The following is a 9,812-nucleotide window of genomic DNA, read 5'->3' on the forward strand; positions in this document are numbered from 1 at the left end:
TTTTGAAAGAAATGAGAGTGGTCATGATTCTTATTTCCTTGGCGCTTTCTACAAATGTTGGTTTTAGCCTGTGGAAAGAGTGTTCTAGGCATGCATTCCCTTAATATCAACTAAAGGTTTTTGGCAAAGGAGTCTACCTGTCATAAACTTCATCCCACAGCTTCAGGAGACATCTAGGTATCGTGAGGACTATTAAAGTGACAGGAATAAATGAAAAATGAGACACCTATGATTCCAAATTTTATGTAAGATATTAGAGAGAAGGATGTATTTCACATAATCCTGACAGTTTCTCATGTTGGAATGCTTTTACTGCTGTACCTGAGTTTCCCTGGTGCTGAAGATTTTACTTTCAAGTATCAGTTCTGTGGTGCAGAGGAGAAAAGATGCAAGCATCAGTTTGAGAGGCTATGCAGTGCACCTATTGGATGCTACTTATGAAAGAGGACCAGTGTCAAGGCATCAGAGTCTTCCTTGAGCTAGTCACTGATCTCAGATGCATATTTGAAGCTGAAATGTACAGACCAAAGACTATAGTTTATTTAATCTACTCACAAGGGTCTTGCTTTTCTTGAACATCTGGACAGGAGTGCAGCACTGCATAGAACAAGTGTTGAATGCTGTGGAGAAGTCCAGGAGGACAAGAATAGGATACCTGCCCTCTGCCTGCAGAAAGAAAACTATCCAGTTATCCACCTTCTCCATCAAAGTGATTCCAGTTGCTTTTCCTGGCCTCATGCACTACAATGTTTGTTTTGATTAGCTGAGTTTATAAATCATCTTTTAGGCAATTTTCCTCTGATCTTGCCAAGAAGCTCGAGATTTTACATCACAGTGGAGCTAAGTTTGAGCTGAAAAATTATTTTGTTTTGATCAGACTGTGTGTTTCAAAAAAGGAATTAATTTTTGCTTCTAAGTGTGGAAATCAGGAAAGCAACATGGATCAAATTTGGAAGTGCTAGGTCAACAGACACCTGGATATTAATGTTATAACATGAATCCTTTCAAAAATTATTACGAATCTTAATAATGCTATAGACTGTGGAAATAACAAAGGGAGAGAGAATTGAGGACAAGTCAACAAAAATAAGGTTGTACAAATCTCTGTACCTTTATTTCAGTGTTCAATTTGAGGTATTTTGTAGCTTTGTTGCTTGGCGACACTGAGAATGGGAATGGTACGTATGGTCCAGATGTGTTTTCAGAGGGCATGGAACTGTACTGAACTGTCAGATAGGGATGTGTGGATGAGTACTCATATGATACAAATGCTCCAAAAAGACTTGGAGGAAATCACATCACTTTTGAGAGAGTTTGTAACAAGGATAATGGTTCTGGCTTAGTTAGTTTCACTGGTCCCTTGGCACACAGCAACATTAAACATGTATACTCAAGCTCTCCTCCTTGGATTTTTTCAGCATTTACATGGCAGGACCTAATGTGAAAGCTTCACTGAGACAGCAGAACAGATCATTTTGTTTTAAAAGGATTTACTATTTTAATATGTAATATTTATTATTAAATTTTTTCATTTATTATTAAACAGTGTGAATTTAAAGGTCTTGGTAGCAGGGATTGCCTCTTCTGTTATATTTTGTGCATAATGTGCTAGTTTGATTATACTACCTTAATCCAGAATTTGTCTTTAAAATTGGTGTTATAATCTATCCTATTAAGCAGTGACAGCATCTTTCTAGGAGAGACTGTGTCATTGTAGGAAGAAACAAACTTGGCAGGTTTGCACTGCATTTCTACATTAATGACCAGCTGCAAAGTTGCTTCTGTTCCTTCATTGAATATTTAACTAGTTTATGAACATTTTATGCAGCATAAACATTCAAAGAATTCCTCCCATCTGCTGAGGATGTTTTTCTTTTTTTAAAAAAAAATACATACATTGTGGAATGGTGTTTCCAAAATATAATTGAGTGATAATCTGATGACCTGTTTGGCTGATAACTTTCAGTTAAACATTAAGAAAAAGAAATTGCTCCCTAAACACGAGCCACCTGATGTGCCTTGCATATCTGTCTGCAGCTTGAACTATCAAGAGCCCTGTGCCCTCCTGTAGCAGCAACTGAAGGACAGGTGGGACTGCAGGAACAGCTCTAGGTGATTATGTTTAGGCAATGGAGTCATGCCATGAATTTTGATTTAGGTGTCTATAGGGTGCTGAAAGCTCTGCCATGATGCATATGACAATATTGTAGACTTGTGTTCTCTGATAAAAGTGAGAGATATTATGCTAAGATTGTGAGGGGTTGAACAAATTGAACTAATTGAACAAATAATACTAATTTTGTTTTATGTATTAGATTGTGGATTAAAATTTTCAGTAAACTGTACAAGAGGTGACCATTAAAATACTGTGACAGTTGTGTGAAGGGAAATAATACCCTAAAGCAAGAAAAGTGTAGACAGAAACCGAGTTACTGTTTACATCATGATTGAAGAGGGCTGTAGTTATTGCCAGTTTCTTACGAAAAAAACTTCCCCCAAAATAACCTGTATGAAAAAATGACTTTTTTACTCTGATCTGACATCCACATAATATCCTGTATGAATGCTTATGTAATCTTCCTCCTTCTTTTTCTTCCAGAAGCAAAGATTATACTGACCATGATTATGACCACGAAGAACTGTAATCATTCCAAGTCATCACTACTCAACTGAATTCACCAAGCCTAACAATGATGACCAAGACTTAAATGCCAATACCAAACTCCATTTTAACATCTTTGGTCTATATTTCCTTACAGTCTTTATTGTTTATTTTTATAACCACTTCTTAACAATCTTAGATTATTTTTTTAAAATGAAGTTTTAGAGGGTATGATCTTCTTTTGCACAAATACTTGTGGTTTTGAAGCTGATTCTTAATTACATGAAAGTGAACAAAAAAAAGTGTGGAGAGCTTTGTTCACTGGAGGAGGTGGTAATTGTGCAGGAAAGGGGATCTTTACTAATTTAGATAGGTTTTTCCAAATATTTCAAGTGAAATCTTTTACTGGAGTAACTTACAGAATTTTTTTTTTCAGATTATTCAGGTAAATATATGGTATCACATAACAAAGATTTTTATAAAAATACAGCATTTCCTAAAATTTGAAGAAATGTGTTTCTTTGGATAAATTTTATACTGATATCTCTGTAACTCTTTCTGTTCTAAGGTCCTCCACTCTGTGGAGCAGAGATGGTGTGGCAGTCTAGAGAGGAGAAGGAGTTGCAGACCCATTTCTTCTGACTGAGCACTGTGTTCTTTTTGCACTTTGGTGCCAATGCTCAACTTTTTTGAGATGTTCTGCTGTCTGCAGCATTCCAGATAAGGAAAGAAGGAGGAATAAAATCTCTTTGTCTTCTTCCAACGAGAGATGATCTAGGCAGCTTAAAACCTTAGTGCTTTTTTTTCTTACTGTGTCCAAACTTCAACACTTCCATTATTTGAATACTTGTATAGAATGCTTGCTTTTTATTAAACTGCACTGTCTCCATGTTAGAACTGACGTTGCTGTTATTGAGAAGGTTTATGTTTCAAATGCTTCATCTAATGGTTAATGCAGGTTTTTAGGATACTGAGTTGAGTGTACAATGGACTCCTTTCTTAAAGTAATAAGACAGTACCATCATTTGAGACTGCCATTGAGAAAACTTGTTAATTATTTTGGAGTTTATTTTTATGTTGTTCTTCCAGGGTGGGTTGGTTGGTTGGATTTGTTTTGGGGTGGTTTTGGTTTTTTTGTTGTTTTTTTTTTTTTGCTGTCATCTCTGTGTAAAGTTGAAAGGCCAAATTAGATTTATAGCAGCTTGAAGTTGTATTAAGTGATATTTTGCTTTCAGTAATTCTGTTATAAAATAAAGTTGTTTATTCTCTGTATGACTTCTGGCACTCAGATGTAAATTTGAGAGATATTTAAATTGACCAAGTCAGTTCTGAGAACTGCAATTCTAGAGGCCTCAGAACCTTGAAAAGTAGTAGCAGGGTTACTAGAGTTTCTGAGTTCATTGAGTTAGACTCTATGATGCTCTTCAAGTAACAAAACAGATCATAACACTTCTCACTACATTCTTTTTCGTTTGTGAGCAATGCATTTTTGGTGCTATTCTCAGTTGAGATTGCTGCCATCTGTCGGTGTGCTTGCTTAACAGAAACTCCTGATAGTTTTGGCTTCATGTTATTTGGATAACATAAGACAACAGTAACCAAGATACTGATTTCTGTATGCATACAGGCATTCTTTATTGCATCCCATAATCTCTGGAAAAATATCAGATACCAATCTTACCAGCTTTTCTTCAAAAACAGACATGTTCTACCTTTCAAAAAAGGGAAGAGAACCCCACCCAGCCTCCTAACATGAACACTGCCACAACACTGCATCAGTGGCAGTCTTGTCAAGGAAGTGACAAGTTTGGAGTATGTAAGTGAAAGTCAAAGTGGAGGGATACATACACATAGGAGGATTTCCTAATTGATTTTTCATACAGAAGTGTTTAAGAAAAAGCTCTATAAAATCTTTCTGGTATTTGTGATGTGGTGTGGTATTAGTTGCAGAACTCAGCTGATGGGAGGAAAGCATATTACTTCAATTCCTTATCGATTTGGATCCCTCTGATGTTAGACGCTAGATCAATATTGGTTTTTAATGCAATTGTATTGAATCCTTAAACCTGCAAATATAATATCCTTGAAAACATTACCTCCACTGAGAGCTGTGTTTCTTCAAATACTAATTGGGACCTTTAGTCAGGGAAAAATTAATAGTGCTTTCAGGTCAGCATAGCTTGTGCTATTACTTGCATTAATTAAACATGTACAAATTAAACAGCTGTTGTCACACAAAGAACATAAGCCCCAAGTGTGATCAGTCCTAAAAATATTCAAGTTTTACAGTTTCTGATTTTACTTAATTATTTGAGTTTCCTGGGATATTGTGAAATTCTGGTGAATGTTCATTGTTACATTTTTAATGTATCTATAGCAAAACTGAAACAGGCAACAAAAGAAATTGTTCTCGAGGCACTTCACAAGCTGGCTTTATAGTACATAGGCAATTTCAAATATAATTAGAGGTCCTTTTAATGAGAAGATATTTCAGTAATTAATTCTGTGTAAATACTTAGACCAATGAGTCATGAGGGTCCTACAGAAAAATACTTAATACATCTTTTTAATCATGATCATCCAAGGATTCATAAAAATGTTGGAATTGTTCTATGGGTTGATTCATAGATTAAGGTTTCATAAAGGAGACAAGCAAGCAACCCATGTAACAGACTGTTTAAAAAACAAAAATAGCAAAAGATTCATTGGTCAAAGCAATCAACAAGTACAATATAAAGTGTTTCTTGAAGTATTCTATATGACAACTCAAACAGTGTGGCTTTTAGTTTGGCCACAGAAGTCATTAATATGTGGATGTCAGGGTTTAACACTGGACTGGCAATTAAACTGAATGACAGATGCTGTTAATCCCCCTCTCCGCCCTGATAAAGAAAGGAGAGAGAATAAGGGAGAGAGACTTATGCGTTGGAAACTAAACTACACAGCTTTAATGAAAAACTAATGATAAAAAGGAAAAATTTTACTAGATATGTACAAATATACAGGAAAATTGATACCATGTTCCTCCCTCCTCTCCCCCAGTAACTCTCACGTCAGCCCCGAGGCTGCAGGGCAGCCCTGGGAAAGTCCAGGCTGGAATCCTGGAGTTGGCAGCAGTCGGGAGCTGGAGGCAGGAACACACAGATATGGGCTGGCACGGATCAGGACCACAGGCAGAGGAACGGGTATAATCCTCCCAGGATGCCAAAGCAAACAGGAACAGGTGAAGAAGGGGAAGCAGGAAAGGGTTTGACCCTCATGATCCTTGAAATTTATACTGAGTATGACAAGTATGGGATGGAATACTCTGTTTGGTCAATTCTGGCATCTATCTTGTCTGTTCCTCCCCAAAGGAGGGCTGCAGGTGGGACCTCTTTTCTCCTCTTTACAGAGCGTAAGATGTTCCTCGGAGCTGAGCAGTGTCCTTGGCTCTGCACACCAGTCTCTGGCTGTAACTATAAACATCAAGTGTTACCAGTCCCAGAAGCAGACACTGTCTGAGAAACTTGCTGTTAATTTCAGCAAGTGCAGCTACTTACAAGAGACTCAGCTGAAAGCAAAAATACAAGACAGAAAATTACCTTCATCCTGGCCCAAACCAGGACGGTGGAGCAGAATACATGAAATACTAATACAAAATCCAGAGTTTGAGATTTGGTAACTGGCAACTTTAAGTGTACCCTTGGTTGGGGTGCAGTGGGAGCTCCTCAGCATTTGGACATCTTAACTGTGGAAGTGGTCTTCTTGCAGAAACTGATATCCTGCACTGCATATCCAACTACTGCTCTCTCTGAAAGGTTGGAGATTCTTGATTTTCAAGCTGCTCAGGGTTTTTTGAGTTGAAAAAGCACTTGAAAAAAAGGTACTTGGATTTACTGTAGTGTTAAATTATTCTGTTTAGTATGAAGCAGAGGGTTTGGAGGTGAGTGTGTATGAACGGCTGGGCTGGGCTAAATGACCAACACTCCCAGATTCCGGTCTCTGAGGCTACTGGGAGTCACCTAGGGGGGTGTTTAAGTACTATCCTAGAAAGCAGTACTTTCCCAAATGTTCTTCCTGCAATTTTCAAAGATTTTATGTTCTATCAGACTTTCAGATTTTTCTGTCTCTCTGGACTTTTGACTGATTGTTTTTTAAAATATTCCTCTGGCAGGTTTTTCAGTGTGCCACATAAATGCCTTTTCCTTTTGACTGACTGCTGTGCTAGCTTCATTCGACAGCACCACTGCAGATACAAGAAGAGACACTTAACAGTTTTCATCACCTTGTTCTGAGCCTTACCTATTAAATGCTGAAAGTTTAAGTTCTGTTCTTGGAAATTAAAAGGTAGCAATCACAGGCAAGAACGTTTAAGCATGCTTACAGGATGTAGATGGAGAGGAATCCCAGCTTCATGTTATTTCCAGTGACAGGAAGGCAGAGGACTCCTCAGTGGTAATAACTGAAGCCAAATTATTTCCTGGCAGCCAGTTCATGTATATTTAGGGAATGCTTTTATAATTTACCTGGACAAAGACTTAATTCTTTAGTGCTATTGAAATAGATACATTTTTCCCTTTTTGAAGGAATTGTGTGAGATACTATGATGTGTTTCATCCTGGTAGTGTGAAAACAGATTATTTCTTAACACTATTCAGTAACTCAACTGAAAACAGGAAGACCTGAGTATTTTCATGGCATGTTAGTGAATCTTGAATGTCAGATCCTCCTACATCCTAGCAATTACATCTCAATAAGCAGTTGTGTCAAAGTCATGCAGTGTATCTATAGCCTATCCAGTATCCATACCACCATTTTAGAGTAAAGTGCTGTTAAAGAGTGATAATACTTTTTTCAGTTATTTAAATCCCGCTGTTCTCAGTCATTTTTTGAAACCAATAAGATCAATTCTGTGTTGTGCTAAGCCTTGTTAAACATAAAATCTATAACTTTATATGTGGTCCAGGCCAATCTTTTCTTGGGTGAATGATTATTTCTAATTTTTTGTGTGTGTTACAGTGCCTTTAACCTCTGATCAGCAACCAAGGTCAGTGCTTTTCTACTGGCAACATCTTAAATGTAAAAAGTAAATTCTTTGCAGCAGCTGGCTCAACTTCTCTGCAAAAGATTACGTAGGTTGTGGTTAATAAAAGAGGAAAGAATGTATTGCAGAGTATTTACATATTTTCTCTAAGGATACCAAATCAGAAGTTGATATATTCAGGTAACAGTAGTTTCACTGATGTGGTAGAAAAATGCATTTTTTCACTTCAAACCTGCTGGTCTACTTAGAAAGGAAAAACTTGTTACCTAAGGTGTATGTAGGAAAACAGAACTCTTCTGTGTCACAGGATATTGAGTCTATTGGCAGTATGGGCTACATGTTGCAAGAATCTGTATCAGCTGAGGAAATTGTCAGACACTTAACTAGCAAATGATGAAACAAGAATCCTCTGGGGAGGTACAGAGCAGTCATGGCAGGAGGTCTGTCTGTCAGGTGGATTGATAATGTGTCATTTTTTCTAGGTGAGACAGCTGTAAAGCAGAGGTAGAACACTAGAATCAAACATGCAGATCTCTCTCCTTAGACACCATGTTTATACCTGGCTTTAACTTTTGGTTCTCTACTACCTGTGGTGTGTTTGATCTTTAACATCACAGCCTACAGGAACATCAAAGAACTGAAGAAGCTGTGTAATGAAGGCAACAGGCTTGTTTACCTCTGTTAATAATAGCTATATAAGTTAAGACTTTTGTAAAGAATCTTTATTGCATCTTGATGTCTCAGTCCCTGTGTCACAAGCATTCATAAATACACTTCTTATGTGGTATAATAACTTTTTTACATAATGGTATAGATCTAACCTTAGAAGCATTAGCAATGAATCAAAGCATTATCATGTAGTGAAATGAGGCAACCAGGTGCCACTAATTGCCAGGGAGTGGCATGAGCTTGTGTTAAGCCCACCTGTGCCTGATTAGGGCGGGCCCCAAATGCGCATGAGCAGGATTAGGGGGCCAGTAAAAGGTGAGGCCTGAACTCACAAGCTCAGCTCACGCTGGAACCCACGGCCTCAGCATTGCTCAAGTTTGCTGTGTAAGTACCGCGCGCTAACCGGCTGTGCCACTCGAGCCTCACCCTAGTGGTGAAGAGCTCTGATGGCGCAACCAAGTTAGTGCGGTGCTGAGACAAAGTTCCAGGGGCGCAGTCAGGTCAGCACGGTGCTCATAGAAGCAGAAAAAGCCAAGCATGCCCAGGTTGTGAGTTCCAGCAATTAGTGGTTGCCTCATTTCACTACATTATCGCATTCTTTACCATCATCACTGTTTTCATGGGATTATGATGGATCCTTCAACAAGAGCAGCATTAGGTTGTTTGCTTTGTGCCAGCCCTTGAAGTACAAGAGCAGACTTCACTGGAGGTAGGAGTGGAGCAATAGTAAGACCTCATGAGACTCTCTGCCTTTACAGTCAAGTCTGGAGGTACACGGTGTAAAGTATCAGTACTTTGCACTTAAGACAGATAAGCTTGTTTTTACTTCCATGTTTTGCTGTGGTTCTTTTACAGGATCGCTTCCCTTGAAGCCAAAGTCCATACCTCCATCTTGTATTTAACTTCTGCTGTGCATGTTAATGCTGTGACTTCTAAATGTATTTCTGGCTTTTTCCACCCAGCACCCTCTGCTGATTTCAAATGGCACTACAAAGCACTTTGAAACATAAATAATTTGGGGGGGAACTTAAGTAGAGACTACTGGAGGTAATAGAATTATTATCTTAGAATAAGGTAATAGAATTATTATTACCTCTAGACTACTAGAGGTAATAGAATTTAAGTAACCTAACCTTTACTTTTACTGCACAAGTGAACAAGTAGCTCTTTCCAAGTAATAAGCAATTGGCTCTTCACTTGTTCAACACAATTTAATTGATAAAACCAGTGTGATTTAATTGTGTAGTTTTAAAAATAGGATAGTATTAAAAGGCACTAGAATTCTGTTATGTATAGTAAAAGTACTTGCTGTTTGAATCTTGTTTTCATAAACTTTCTTAAAACTGTAGTCATGGCCTCAGTGTTTTTATAAAATTATTTGAAGAAGTTCTTAGTCTATGAGAAAAATCACACAATCTCAGAGCATTTTCTGCTCTGTTCTTGCAGGGCAGATGATGACAAACATCTGTCATGAAAAGCAATTGTAGATAGCAATTGATAGCCAAGACCAGGGACAGT

General features: G+C 37.8%; 1 protein-coding gene across 7 annotated transcripts in view; it reads left to right on the forward strand.

Moving 5' to 3' along the window:
* The window catches only part of EPB41L2 (erythrocyte membrane protein band 4.1 like 2), a 107,862-nt gene extending 103,165 nt beyond the window's left edge, over window positions 1-4,697 (forward strand). For all 7 annotated transcript variants that reach the window (XM_030446941.1, XM_030446945.1, XM_030446944.1 and 4 more), the window contains one exon: window positions 2,600-4,697. The gene's annotated coding sequence lies outside the window, so the exon portion shown is untranslated. The remainder of the gene's footprint in view (window positions 1-2,599) is intronic.
* Window positions 4,698-9,812: the final 5,115 nt, after the last annotated feature.

The sequence above is a fragment of the Calypte anna genome, chromosome 3 (genome assembly GCF_003957555.1).
Source record: "Calypte anna isolate BGI_N300 chromosome 3, bCalAnn1_v1.p, whole genome shotgun sequence".
Lineage (NCBI taxonomy): Eukaryota > Metazoa > Chordata > Aves > Apodiformes > Trochilidae > Calypte > Calypte anna.